We start from the raw sequence: 15870 nt of genomic DNA on the forward strand, positions 1-15870 counted from the left end.
TGAATTTCACAAGGCTGGGATCTTAATGGTTTAAACAGAAGAAAAAGGATCCCCATCCCTGTACGCAGTTCCTAAAGTGTATTTCCCATATTTTTCTTGCTACACTTGTAATGAATATGGACACAGTAATAAACATAGTAAAATAATAAATACAGTAATAAATACAGTAAAATACCAGTTATTTGACATTGCCAGGAATCACCTGGATAAATGAATTGTCACAATAAGTGAGGGTCTGACATTTAAGAAACATTAAATATTAACCACGTTTTTATAGACACTTCTTTTTAACAACCATGACTCCAGAGGACAGATGATGAAGATTATTCACCTCCTGATAAGGAAATGATGGGCTAAATATGCACAATGAAAGACATTTTTTTGGACATCGCCAATGTGAGAATTCATTTTACTCATTCCTATACTTTTTTAACTTCTCACTTTTTTCTTATTTCTCAGTTTAAAAAACTGGTCTCTTGCTAGCTCTTCTTTCCTTCTAGTTGCCAAGTTGACTAATCACAGTCCACTGAGTAAAATCATTGGGTCTTCAACGATTACTTGTAGTTTTCACTTTTGCTTGCTCCTTGGGGCCTGCTTCTCTTCCATCAGACTTCAGGTTCAAAGCATTTCCAGATGCTTGGGGGTTATGGAAGACTGGTTTTCAGATAATCAAAGTTTTCCTGTAAATAATTGAGTGGCCCCACAGTAGAAGAGTTATGGAAGTATATGGACCAGAGCTTCACAGGATAAGAAGGTACGGATGGGTTGCAATCTACATTTTTGTAGGGAGTATCTACATTGATGAGATTGGATACACATTAAAGTATCAAAGAAAATTCAATTCTAAAAACTTTTAAGTAATTATACTTTTTTTCACTAGAAACTCCCAACTGCCTGATATTTCACATAATATAAGCCACATAGAAATACAATTGGAAAAGTAGCATAAATATTTAAAGCATAGAATATGAAATAGTTCGATGCATTAAGTGCTGAACTAGCCTGAGTGGATGCTAGGATAAAACTGGGGGGGGGGGAGCAAAGGTCATCACTGGTATCATTCTTCCTTAGCTATACATCATCCTTCTTACTTCCCGTGGCTGCCTAAGATCTCTCCCCACTGCTTTGATCCACCATCTGCCAGTTCTCACTGTTAATATCCTATATTCTTGGCCTTTACTCATCCTCTAATTCCATAAAAACTTTTCTTTCTTTGTTTCCATTCTCTCTAGACCTACTTTTTCTAGGAAACTAAAAATCAAACCAAACTCTCTGTAATAAAGTAATAAGTGCTAATAACTTAATGTGTTAGCCTTTCTAAGAAAAATATATGTATTTCAACAAAGGTTTTCTAGAAACAATGTCTTAATCCAAAAGAAATGACAAAAATTTCAGATACCACGGCAATCTAGTGAGGGGGTATGTTTTAGAGCAGTTTCAGAACCCCCATAATAATGCCATGAAGATGGCTACCCATTCCACCTGCACATGTCCAGGCTTAGAGCTAGCAAGACAATTGGGAGTCTGGTTTTACGTTACATGAATTTTCCAGTAATGTAGGTTGAAGATTGTAATGGTAGTATCAAGTGTATGCTTAGTACATGAGGGTCAGACATCATTCTGCCTTATGAGGCATCTATTTGAATAATAAGGATGACTATTTTTAAGCTCACAGTTAGCAAAGTTGTAAATATTATTCCAAAGGCAGAGTAGATGAAGCCATGAATACTCACAAGACAGAAGCTATAAGTCAAGAAATGTTTACAAGGGAAGAGAGAGGAACCAAACTGGTTCAGCCAATCTGGGGCACCTCCAAACCTCATTTGGCCTGAAGGACCAAGGAGAACTAGGAATGGTGCCAACCTATCCTGCTACTTAACCAGCAAACATTCCAGCTGCCTTAATTTCACCAACATGGTGCAGTAGGAAGCAAGCAAGCTGGACTAAGAAGCAAGACATTTGGGTTCTAGTCCCAGGTTAGCCACAAACTAGGTGCATAACCCTGAGCAACTAATATCATCTGCCCAGGCCTTGGTCACCTTGCCTATAAAATGGGGAGATTAGATTAGATTATGTCAAAGACCCTTTCAGCTCTAACATCATACATTTATATGATCTTATAAGCAACTTCAGACATTTCTCAGTACAAGCTATCACAAGTAACTTTATTCTCCTAAAGAAAACTTCCTTCTGCTCCCTTGTATGGGGGATGGGGTAGAGAAAAAGGTAGGGGGTGAGTGTGCAAGGAGGTAATCCCAGAAATGGGAAGTTACAACACTTGGACTGAAAGTTGCAGGGCTAAGGACCCCCTAAGTTAGGGTAAACAGCCCTGTAAAAGACTGATTAATGCCATGACAGGGTGTGGCTGTCTCTAGGTGCTTTGATAAAAATGTGTTTGTGCTAAAGACATCATTCATTACAAGTAATATTTGGGTGTGGTGTTTCAATAATGTTTCCATGTTTAATAATTATAAGCTGAAACTATTAAGTGCTTTGAAACTGAGCCAAAAAGCAGACTGAAAAGAAGACAAGCATGCTACCACCTTTCAATGGTTATAGTTTTAAAGTTGTTCAGAAAGGACTTATTCCTTATCCACTCATCTATCTTAACCCACTTCACCCAGATCCCCACCCAATATTGGAAAATCTTCATGTACGAAACTTAAGTAAACCCAAAAAATTTAATCTGATGACCCCTAGTTCACAAAATGTCAAGATAAAACCAAAGAACTACAAGTAAGTGTATTACGAATCCCTTTATTGTAGAAATATCCAAGTACTGAAATGTGTGTTTCCTCATATTCCTTCAACAAATATTTATTATATCCATAGGATCATGAGCTAAAAGGAATCTCAAGAGTCATCTAGTCCAGCACTTCATAAACTATGGGTTGCCACCTGCAACCCACACTTTGAAAAGCGTTAAAGGGGTTACGAATGGAAAAGGTTTAAGAAACCCTGAATTCTAGTCTAACCCCTTAACTAAAAATTAAGAAACCCAGGAAGGATAAGCAGTTTGCCCAAAATTAATCTGATACAATCAGCAGCAGGATTCAAATCCGCCACACATCCTCAGGGTCTATCTGGTCCAGTAGTTCTTAATCTGGGGACTAAGGACCCACATGGAGCCCAGGAACAGATGTCAGAGAGTCCATGAACTATAGGTTTCTTTGGGGTTTTTTAGTATTTTGCTAATTTAGCATTTCAATGCAATTGCTTTCCATTATAATTGTGTTTTATTTTTAAAAGATTTAAAAACATCACTCGGAGGAGTCTATAGGCTTGCCTAGAGTGTCAAAGGTGCCATGATATAATAAGATATAGTCACTGCCTGTGAGGAGTTTACAATCTGAGAAGAAACATAAGACAATAAAACAAAATGATACAAATTAGAATGTCCACTACTCCAGTGTTTCCAGTATCTCATCCTGGCATGAAGGTGACCCTGGGTTCTTGAAGACTATGCTAGTGGAGGAAAAACTCAGTCAAGCTCTACCAACCTGAAAAAGCTTTGTCTGTTATCAGAGAACCAGTGTAGCTACGTTCAGAAAGGTTCATTGCCCATTTGGCTCCAGAGTGATAATTTTTTCAGTCATAGCAGTTTCTAAGAATAACACTAAGTTATAGAATGGTTGCAACCTTCATTAGTGGAGGGAGTACCCACAATGATTAATTCATGATCCCTGCTGAATTGAAGTAAGAATGCAATAAGTGCAAAGAAGAAGCATGAAGAGCAATGAGAAATCTATAGACTAAGAGATGACTTCCACCAGCTGAAGCAATCAGGAGAGGCTTCCTGAAAGAGGTGACACTTGAGGTGGTCCTAATGTGGGAAAGATTTCTTTAGGCAGAGAAATCAATCAATTAACAATCATATATTAGACACATACTATGCAGCAAGTATATGCTATGCACTGAAAATACAAGGACTAAAATAAAATGAAAACGAGGCTTACATTCTACTGGGAGAGATAACATATACATTTATAAATATATATACATGCAATAGATAGAGTATAAATTTAAGCCAGAAAAATACAAGAGAAAGAGAGGCAGTAGTAGTTGAGGAGAGGAGAAAAAGCTTCATGTTCTATAGGTTCCTGAGTTCTATCTTGAAGGAAATGAGAGATTCTATGTGGTGGAGGTGAGAAGGGAGTGAGAAGGAATGCATTTTAGGTAAGAGTGGTCTAAGCAAATGCAGAGACAGGAGTGGGGAGGATAAATTCTGGGAACAGCATATAGTATAGTTTGGCTAGAATATAGAGTGTGTGAAGGGAAATAAAGATCCATTTCTTTTATGTGTGGATGATACATCCTTCTCTGAATCATGGAAGATTTGTTAGATCCAACAATAAATATGGGCTTGAATTGAATTATAAACCTCCCGAGGTCAGCGACTATACCTCTTGCCTCTTCATGAACCTGACACCTGCCAAAACTACCTTGATAGCCCTGTACATAGGAGACACCCATGAAATGCATGTTAATGATGAAGAGTCATTCAACCCCTGTAAGTCTCAATTTCCTCCTTTGTAATAAGGGTAATTAATAACAACATGTGTTGAATGTACAAAGTTGTTGTGAAGATCAAGCCAATACATTAAAAAACTGTTTGCAAACCTTAAAGAGCTATATTAATATTAATTAGTACTTTTAATCATAGAATTAGGAACAGAACTTAGAGGGACCTTAGAGGCCATTGAATCCAGTCTTTCCTATGTAGATAAGGAAAGTAAAGTAGAGTAAAGTTTAGTGACTTGTTCAGGGTCATACAGCTATTAAATGTCAAAAGTAGGATTCAAACTCAGGTCTTTCTGACTCCCAGTCCAGAATGCTAACTACTATGTAACCTAGCTGTCTCCTACTATGATGTTATTATAGCACGAACAATAGTAGTGCTATTATTAATGAGTAGTAAGCAAGATAGGGCAGCTAGGTGGCATAGTAGATAATGCCCTGGAGCTGGAGTCAAGAAGACCTGAGTTCAGATTCCACCACAGACACTTACTAATCATGTGACCCTGGCCAATTCATATAATCCTGTTTGCCTCAGTTTCCTCATCTGTAAAATGAGTTGGAAAAGGAAATGGCAACCACTTCATTATGTTTGCCAAAAAAATCCCCCAATGGGGTCACAAAGAGTTGTACATGACTGAAACAACTAAACAGTAACAAAGTAAGCAAGGTAAAGAGAAGCTGTATATAATATAAACACTCTCTCTCCTCAAGCCACTACTTTATCTCTATTCTTCTCCTCACCCAACTTGTAGAAAAAGTCGATTATTTGCTACTGAGTCTTAAGCAATGTTTGAGCGCAGAAGAAGTTTGGGTTGAAAGTCAGCTGTAATAGGTCAGAGGCCATTGGAGTTGGCCCTTTTCTTCAGGCCAATATTAAACTACCTTAGAGAGTATGATCAATGAATTGATGTCATGCTAAAAGATGGCCCATAGTAGCATTTCAAAGTATGAATAGACCATATGATACCATTAGAGTCAAAGTTCAAAGAAATCTCATACATCATTGAATTCAACCTCATTTTAAAGGTGGGTAAATTGAAGCCCTCAGAGGGGCTTACATAAGTGACTTATGTAAGGTCATATAAGGAATAAATAGCAGAGCAAGGATTTGAACCCAGATCTTCTCAAAATTCTAGTACTCTTTCCACCAGTTGACGCTCCCTCTCCTAAGGCTTTGCCCTACGTCTATTTCCTCCTCCTAAAGTTTTGTCCTTATCCTTCCTTATCACATTTAAAAAATGGCAGAATGTTGGCAAGGATAAAATCTTGGATGTCAGAATTAGGCAGAAGCAATGAGACAAAACTAAACTGATGAAACAAAATAATGAAAACTGCACTTATTTTAAAAGGTGGGGGACTACCTAAATTAGACATGATAGACATCTAGTTTGTATTCAGGAAGACCTACATTCAAATCCCACGTTTGGCACCCAGTAGTTTTGTGATCATGAGCGAATCATTTAACTTCTAGGAAGCTTGGTTTGCACATTCATTTTTTTAAAAGTGGGGGAGGGGTAGAAGAGATTGGCCTATATGGCCTCTAAAGTCCTATCCAGCTCTAAATCAATGATCCCATGATCCTGTATGACGAGTTAGACATTTTGATTGATTATAAGCTCAATAAGTATCAAAAGTGTGGTATAACTGCTTTAAAAACCAGTATGTTCATAAACTACATCAACAGAAATATTGTATCTAGAACAAGGGAGACAGATAGTGGTACTCCCTATACTCCTTAGTGATCAATCAGTATCCAGAGGACTGTGTTCAGCCAGAAGCATGGTGTTTTAATTAAGCCATTGACAAATTGGAATACTTTTAGTGGACAGCAGCCATAAAGGTGATAGGACTGAAAACCATGTCACATGAGGAATGGTTGAAGAATCTTAGAATAGTTAGCATAGATAAGAGAAGGCTAGGGGTTATATGGTATCCATATTCTAACTAAAGAGGGATTGGACTGAACATTAATACATTGTTGGTGGAGTTGTGAACTGATTGAACCATTCTGAGAGCAATTTGAAACCATGCCTAAAAATGTGCATACCCTTTGACCCAGCAATACCATTTCTAAGGCTGTATTCCAAAGAAATAATAAAAATGGGAAAAGGACCCACATGTACAAAAATATTTATAGTTGCTCTTTCTGTGGTGGCAAAGAATTGGAAATTAAGGAGATGCCCATCAATTGGGGAATGACTGAACAAGTTGTGGTATATGAATGTAATGGAATATTATTGTGCTATAAGAAATGATGAGCAGGCAGACTTCAGAAAAACCTAGAAAGACTTATATGAACTGATGCTGGGTGAAATGAGCAGAACTAGGAGAACATTGCATACAGTAACAGTCACATTGTGTGATGACTAACTTTGATAGTCTTAACTCTTCTCAGCAAGGCAAGGATCTAAGACTTCTCCAAAAGTCTTATGATAGAAAATGCTATCCACATCCAGAGAAAAAATTGTGGAGTTTGAATGCAGATGGAAGCATATTATTTGTTCTTTTTTTTCTTCTGTTTTGTTTTGTTTCTTCTTTCTTGTAGTACCTAATAGGTTCTAATTCTTCTTTACAACATGACTAATGTGAAAATGTTTAATAGGAATGTATATGTATAGCCTATATTAGATAGCATGCTGTCTTGGGGAGGGAGGGGGAGAAAATTTAAAACTCAAAAGCTTACGGAAGTGAATGTTGAAAACTAAAAATAAATTAATAAAAAAAGAAGAAAAATGCCAGCTGGGAATGGACTACTTAAAAAAAAGAGAGAGAGATAGATTGGACTTATTTTATAGGACCCCAGAGTCCTGAACAAGGACCAGCAAGTAGAAAATACCCAGGGGTAAATTTCAGCTCAATAGAAGATGCCCCTAATAGTTAGTTACTTAGACAGATCTCTGATGTCATTGATACGAATTTTCTCTCTAATGGTACCTATAGTAAACTATCTGTGCTCTCTCATTTTGTGAGGCTCTTATCAATGCCTTCCTTTAAATCCTTCACTAGTGGTAAATCCAATGTGCAGTCGTACTTCATCTAGATTTCTTGACCCTATGTGGCTACCAAGTTTCTTTGTTCATTAACAGAGGATTCTCACTATGTGATTGGCCCAGCTCCTTTTCTATTCATACAGATTTCTGATGGAATTTCTTATGCCATCTCTCCTCAGTTTTTCATTAGTCAAATGTTGAAGGCTACTCATGTCTATTGTACCCTTCTTCACCGTCCTTTGCAGACACAACCAGATAGAAAAGAGAAAGAGAGATGCTCACTTTGGCTATTAAATGGCTTTCAAATTAATTCAGTTTCAGCTCAGTAGCCATTCAGGTCTATTTCTTTACCATATGGTTAATGGACTGGAAACAGTCATAGAATATTGGCGTAAGCTTTGAAGTGAGGATCACGGCTCTTTCTTTGCATATAATTATATGCTTACTGGGAGCAGCCAGTAACATAGAGTGCCAGCCTGGGAGTCAGGAGGATCCTGAGCTCAAATCTGGCCTCAGACACATACTAGCTGTGTAACCCTTGTGCAAATCACTTGACTCTATTTGCCTTAGTTGCCTTATCTGTAAAATGAGCTGAAGGAATGGCAAACCACTCCAGTACCTTTGCCAAGAAAACCTCAAATGGGGTCATGAAAAGTTGGACATGACTAATCAACAAAATAAAAACAACAACATACACTTACAGAAGAAGGCTTACCAAGCCCACTCCACTCCTTTGTGTTTTGATACTAGACAGAGCTTGAAGTGCATTCTCTAAGAACAAGGTTCCCATTGGCCAGTCTCTTGATAGAGACTGATATGTATAATTCAAAGACTATATTATTTCATGGCATGCCACTCAGGATCACTGGAAGACTTTTATTAAAATTTGTTTCATGGAGAAACATGGAGTCATTAAAGGCACTGCACAGTTTTCCAAAAGTAATGTAACCAACCCTCTTTATTATTTAATTTTGAATCTAAATCATTGTACATCCACAGCATGTATCCAAGCTTATGAACTGGTTCAGAACCATCAGCATACTAGCCATATAATATATAGCATAGTGAGAACAAGAGGAATTTTGTCCCTATGTAGATAGGATGAACTACTTTTAGTGATTATGGATATCATTTAGGAAATTCTGCTATATTCTGTTGCTTGATATAATCAACACAAGGGCAGTAGCAAACAGGAGCATCTGGACAGCCTCATCATGTATTGAGAATCCTTATTTGATTTGGAATCTGTACTAATGCACTATTAGTAGAGCTGTGAGTTATTCCAAGTATTCCAGAAAACATTCTGGTATTTTACTGGAAGAATCATTGAATTGTACATATCCCTTGACCCAGCAATAACACTACTGAGTACATAACCCAATAAGATCAAACACAAAGGGAAATGCTTCACACCTACAAAAATGTTTATACAAGTGATTTTCGACAGTAAAAAACTGTTAAAAAAAAAAAAGAGGGGGTGCCCATTGATTGAGGAACATTCTAGCACATGAATGTAATGACGAAAATACAGAATTCAAGGAAATTAGGAAAGATTTACATAAACTAACATAAAATAAAGTAAACAGAACCAAGGAAATGATAGATAAAATGAATATAATGCAAAGGAAAACGAAAGTGAGAGGTGTTAGAACTCTAATCAATAGTGACTAACTGTGACTTCAGAGGACAGAGTAAAGTATACTTCCCATCTCCTAGGATTGTTGTGGACTATAGGTGTGAAATGAGGCCTAAGTTGCCAGGTGTGCTCAATATGTCTTGCTCAACTATATTTCTTTGTTACAAGGGTAGGTTCTATTGGTAGTGGAAAGAAGAGCAGCCATTGCAAAGTGACAGGGATGGAACAAAAAAGCGCATCAATAAAATATTTTTAAAAGACTGGAATAGATCAGCTTTCACAAATGTTATTCTATAGCAGACCACATCTTTATAGTCTCAAAATTGAGTGAAAGGGGTAGAGTACATAAGATCCCACTGTGCTTATTGTTTGTTGACTTAAAAGAGAATTTAATTTAGTAAAGCAAAATGCCACCAGAAAGGCTTTCTTCCAACAAAGTGCCTTTCATAATATGTAAAACAAAATTGCTCAGATAGTTACAGCTGTTTAAAAAATGAAATAGCTGCTTAGTAAGATAGTAAGATGGTGCCTAGTAAGTAGTAAGGTTACTTCAAAGTGAATAAAATTCTAAGCCTTGAGGTCTGAAGACCTAAGTTGAAATCCAACCTCCAACACTTACTAGCTGTGTGACCCTCAGTTGGTCACTTAACTTCTGTCTGCCTCAGTTTCTGCAGCTATAAATGAGGAGTAATAATAACATCTATCTCCTTGGCTTGATCAATTGAGATAATACTTGTAAAACACTTAGCACAGTGAGTGGTACATAGTAGGCACTTAATAAATGCTTGTTTCTTTCTTTCCTTCTATCAATAGAAGAACTCAACCAAAGACTTAATGACCACTTATCAGGGATCTTATAGAGAGGATTTCTACATGAGTAAACATGTGGGACCACATTACTGTGAAGGTCCCTTACAATTGTAGGATTCTATGATTTTATAATACCCTATAGATTAAATCTATCTCTTAATAAAAATGGAACTATAAACTTTTATCTAGAATCAGTCATTAAAGCAGCTTAATATTCATTTCTTTTCAATTTCCAATTACCCAAAAATATTTTGGTTTAGAGGAAAATTGACAATGCCCTTCCTACTCAACAAGAGGTAATGAGGCATAACCTACCTAAAAAAGTGTGAAGACCTAGGTTAAAGTCCTATCTCTGACACATACTAGCTGTGTGACCCTAACAGGGCAAATCAATTGACCTCTCAATTCTCTTGATAATTCTTTAAGACTCTTAGTTGCAGTGAAAGTATCAACTGGCATTAGTATTAGAGAAATGAAATTGCAGGTAGTGTCTATCCCCTATCCAATCAATTACCAGTGTGCAGTAACAGACTGATTCTTTAACTTAAAAGATTATGAAGTCACTAATCTGTCTCCAACTTTCTACAGATCTAAATAACTTCTTTTCAAATAAAGTTGAAATAGCTTCAATGAGAAATTGGAAAACTAATTTTCAGCAACATACTTGGCTGACATTACACATAATGTGTGGGTGGTTCCCCCTTTTGTTGTTTCAAATAATTTTTGGTCAAGCTTTCCAGAGAATCAAGGGATGATATTGCATGGATTAATTCAGGGACAGAATGTCACGCACTTGTACCAGCTGATAACCACAACACAGAAAGCTATCCCCTATATTCATTTTCAAAGCAAAATTCAATAAAAACCTTCTAAATGTCCATGAGGGACTAATAATAATTTGGGAACTTGTCCATTCACCAAGGGATACTTTTACCCCAAGCTTTCACGTATTCTCATTTCATATATTCTCATTTGTGTGGTCTGTTTTTTTAACTTGGAATATAAAGAACAGAAAGATAACATTAGTTACTAAAGACCAGCCTGAGGCTTAGATCCAAAGCACTGAAAAACTAGCACATAGTTGTTTGCGTGTTGTCTCCCTACATTAGAGTGTGAGATATTGAGAGCCGGCACTGTCTTTTGCCTTTCTTTGCATCCCAGTAATTATCATGGTGCCTGGAACACACTAGGTATTTATTTAATAAATGTTTATTGACTTTCTAACTGATGACCATGTTAAAGTCTTTCATTCTTCAAACTTCAGTGCTTCAAGGACTCATAATTTCTGAGTTTTGGATTCTCCCACCATGGAGGCAGATTAGATGCCCCCACTTTACTGAATGATTTTCTTGAGCTGCTATGACTGAAAGAAAAAAAATCAATACTTTGTGGCCAAGCTTCCCAAACTGAACTCAGATGGTACAGGGTGCTGATGACAGACATACAATCTGTCACCAGGCCTGTACTTGAAGCCCTTCCAGCATGGTAGGACTTCTCGAAGCTTGTGGTCTACTGGCACCAGCTTCCAGATGCCAACGTCATCTCCATGCCAAATGAGACATTGGATTTAGGACATGAAGAGATATTAGGCTAAGATGAAGAGCATCAGAACATCCTTTCACAGATAATGAATGGTCGGAAGGGTTCTGACCCACAGCTGTTTCAAATTCTTTAAAACTGCATGGCTCACTAAGACTTTCCAATGGCTGCATGTGGAATGATGATGAAGATGATGGTGATGGTGATGACGATGTCAAGTGAGAGGTAATTAGAAATTTTTCTTAGTAGCAGTTCTTTTTCAAAATTATAATGGTTGTTTTGAATGGATCTTTCTCAGATAGGCATAATTTCAGCTCATCATTTAAGAAAAGAAAACTAATATCCATATATTGTCTATGTTCTACAAATGTCTAGGTCAGGAGGTTGCCATGGTGATGAGCATAGCAAAGATGATAATTAATAATAATGATAATGATGATAATATATTCATATAATGCTTTAAAATTTGTGAAGTGTGTTACATGTATTATTTCATATGATCATTACAATAACCCTGTAAAGTAGGCATTATTATTATTCCCATTTTACAGATGAGGAAATCAGCTGAGACAATTTAAGGGTTACATTAATTAATTAAGAGAAGTTAAGTCCCAGGGTAACACACCTAGCAAATATCTGATATGGGACATGAACCCAGGTTCGAGCACTCTGTCCAGTATAACTCAGAGAGTTCTAAGAGAACTACTCAAGAAAACGTAGATATGTTGCATATGAAAATGGAAGGGACTTCAGAAGTAATCTAATCCAACCCCCTCATTTTATAGACAGCAAGCTAAGGCCCAGAGAAGTTGAATAACTTGCTCAAGATCACCTAGCTAGTAAGTGGCAAAGCCAGGATTTGAACCCAAGATGATCGGTCATCTCTCAGAGATGCCATAAGTGAAATTAATGCTTCCATAATGCTTGGAGCCACCTTTGAAGTTGACTCCAATCCCAAGACTCCATACTTCTACAACTTCTCACTTATTTGGTACTGATCCACTTTCTCTCATCCCAAACTCATCTCCAACATGCCTATGATGACCAAGTAAGAAAAGGAGTGATAAAGCTAAATTAGAACACAGTTCACTAAACGTTCATTTCTTTTTTTTTTTCAGGAGTAAATGAAAGACAGAGGAAGCACACTACAGTAGATAGAGAACAGGCTTGAGTCAAAAAGACCTGGGTTCAGATTTTATCTCTGACTTGTGCTAGTTGTGTGACCCCTGAGAAAAATCACAATCTCTCATTGCCCCCCAGGCAACTCTCTGAGACTAATTTGCAGAGAAAGTGGCAATCTTTCTTGATGGAGAGATTTCCCAGTCAGAAGCTCCCTATAACAATAAAATCACAGGTCCTTTAAAAGAAAAATATCTTCAACTTGTCTCATATGGAATGTTTCATTTTCTTCAAAAAGCACCTAATCTCTGGCATACTAGGAGCCCCATAAGCATTAGATCATCCTTTCATTTATATGTAACTTGAATAATCGAAGTGTTATCAATAAAAAGTGACCAATATGGCACAAAGGCAATATAAAATCCAATACCCAAGTCTGCCATAATGCTTTATTATTTGGGCCATCTCCGGAGATTGGATTAGATCTCTTAATTGTTCTGCAGACATTTAAATGTGATTGAGGTCTCTTCTGGGACTGGAATCGGTTCAGCAGTTTAAATGTGTTCAGTAACAACGTGGCTACTCATTAATTCCCAAAGTAAGCATTCAGATGCTAGCAACAGGGCCACTATAAGGGGGGCCCTGCCTTTAATGTTAGTTACACACTGCGTGTACATTTTAACATTATTATGTTCTTCAAAGTAGCCTATGTTCACAAACTATTGGAGAATTTTTTTGATGGCGTGGGGGTGGGTTAATCTAGCCTTGTGATTTCTTCAGTATGGTAGAACTTCCAGAGAAAAAAACTCTCTGTGATGATGAGGATTGGCAAATTTGTTATCATTTGTAGTGTTAAAGAGTTATTTGGGACATTGACAGATTTAGTGACATACCCAGGGTTATATAGATCTTTTGCATCAGAGGCAGGACCTCAACCCCAATATTCCTAACTTCAAGTCCAGAGCTCTTGCTGATATGCCACACTGCCTCACAAAATATAAGAAAAAATAGATGGATAATTAACACTGTTAGGTAGGTATCTTTAAAGATAGCCAAGATCCAATTCAACTTTTTCATTTGGACTAATGACTCAATGATGTATAATGAGATTTCATTCATATATGCTTTGAAAGAGGAGCTAGAGTCCGATTTTACTCATTTTAGCAGTGAATTGTAACATACATACATACATACATTTTTGTTGGTTGTCTGTGAGTATTAAAGTTAAGGAAATACAGCTGTCTAGCAAAATTTTAAATAAGTATAAAAAGATGTCTAAGAGAGAAACCAAAGAATCTTCCCAACCCCTTGTTTCAATAAAAGAGTCAAAGAGGGCATTGATTTTCCATTTATCTAGGTCCTTTTCTTTTGTGCTTAACATTTTACTTTTTACCTTTTTGTCTCTAGCCATCAAATTCATTTACAATTATTTTGTTAATTTTGAACAATGCATCTACTCTGATCCAAATAGTCAATAAATACTTATTAAGAGCCTTCTATGTGCCAGGCACCTTGCTAAGCACTGGGGATATAAATAAATAGAGGCAAAAGATAATCCTTGCCCTCAAGGAGCTCCCAATGTAATGGGGGAAATCACAAGTAAACAAACATACACAAACAAGCTATACCCAGGGTAAATATGAAATAATTTTTAAGAAATCCATCCAGATTATGAAATAGAAAAACATGGCAAGTCTACAATGAAGAACAAGGATGAATTCACCAACAACATTCACTTTAGAACCACAACCAAATGGCCTGGTTAGGAGGGTCAGTTTTTACCTCCTAGGTCCTTTTGCCATGGAAGCATGAAAGAGCCACACACATTGAAGCTAAGTCACTCTTAACACTTCTGGAGTGGCAATTTCTTGTGAGGGAGGTCACTATTTCCAAGTACAGGTTTACTCTGGCCAAACTCCTAAGTTCAAGGCATTCATGGAGACTCTCCAATTATATGTACAGACAAAGAAATCAGTGTCCATTTCTCATTGATTAGAGCAAATGTCATTACACTTTGACTTATCTCAGGATATTACAGAAATATTTTAAGGGCTCAGATATATAATTTATTATATGCCTCTGAACTTAATCAGTATTGGATCTAAGTCTTTGCAAAAAGGAAATAATCTACTCTATTTTCCAGGGTAGTGATTCCACATCTGCCTTCTATAGAGCATCCTATTGATTTAGGGATATTTGAAAATAATATTTTCTCCTATTTTCCCCTGTGCTATCTTTTGTAAAGGTTATTTTTGATATAGGATTGTCTTTCACAAGTCTATTTACTATAGTTTAGAATCGGACTGTTTTCACATTTTGAGGGAGAGATTCTATAGAAACTGATCCTTATTAACCACTCCAAGCACATAATTCTGATATTGGAGCATCAGCTACAATCCTCCAAATTTCCTGTGTTTTCCAGCAAAAAAAGTTAACATCTTTCTGCAAGTCATTAATCTCCTGATTTCTTTCTACTTCACAGCCTTCAGTGGAGCTGATAGGCTACTTGGCAGTCTGGGTGTATTCTGTGTTGCTCCAGTTTCTCATGAATGGCTCAGATGGAGCCTTTCTTCTCATACCTTGGAGGAGGGGAGGGCTTCCTGCCAGTCCATAATACCTTTTTGAATGGTCATAACAGTCACCTGGTCTGAGAACAGAGGTTGGGCCAACTCTCCTTCCACTGGCCTGCAGGACTAGGCCTGAAGCATAATTCTTCCCCAGAGTTTTTCTCTCTACACTGAGTTGCCATAGAAATGCATAGTTATATAGTATTCTTAGCCCTAGTTTAGCTAACTTTCTCATATGATTTTCTCCTGTTTTTTCAGCATTTTGTCTTGTTCCCTGCTGGAAAATAGATTGATGACAAGTCCAAGTCAATGGACAGCCAAGCCCACAGAACGATGTCACTTGTATTTTCTGGGCAGAGTGTCTTATAGCAACACCTACAAAATGTTACTCAGAGGCATTTAAAGCTCTCAGCCCTGATCCATGCACTGAAAAAGAAGCAGCAGCTCCCTTTGAGAGTATAATGGGGTCTTTCAAGAACCAGCCAATAAATTACATTTATTCACTAAATATTAAGTGCCTATTATGTATAAGGCATTGTGTTAGATACTGGAGAAAATACAAAGATGAGTAAGATATGGTTACTGCCCTCACAGTGTTTACAATCCAGTAGGAAAAGCAATACACAAATACAAATAAACATAATGCAAAATGAAACGTAAGGATCTAAGAGAGATGTGAACCAGAGACTGC

At 37.1% G+C, this 15870-nt stretch overlaps 1 long non-coding RNA gene across 1 annotated transcript in view; it reads left to right on the plus strand.

The window, feature by feature from the left end:
- LOC110193584 (uncharacterized) overlaps window positions 1-15655 on the plus strand; it is a 42490-nt gene extending 26835 nt beyond the window's left edge. Inside the window, exon 3 of the long non-coding RNA XR_002320494.1 lies at window positions 15438-15655. This is a non-coding gene — a long non-coding RNA (uncharacterized LOC110193584). The remainder of the gene's footprint in view (window positions 1-15437) is intronic.
- The last annotated feature ends 215 nt before the right edge of the window (window positions 15656-15870 follow it).

The sequence above is a fragment of the Phascolarctos cinereus genome, unplaced genomic scaffold, assembly GCF_003287225.1.
Source record: "Phascolarctos cinereus isolate Bilbo 61053 unplaced genomic scaffold, phaCin_HiC Scaffold_4;HRSCAF=312, whole genome shotgun sequence".
Taxonomy (NCBI): domain Eukaryota; kingdom Metazoa; phylum Chordata; class Mammalia; order Diprotodontia; family Phascolarctidae; genus Phascolarctos; species Phascolarctos cinereus.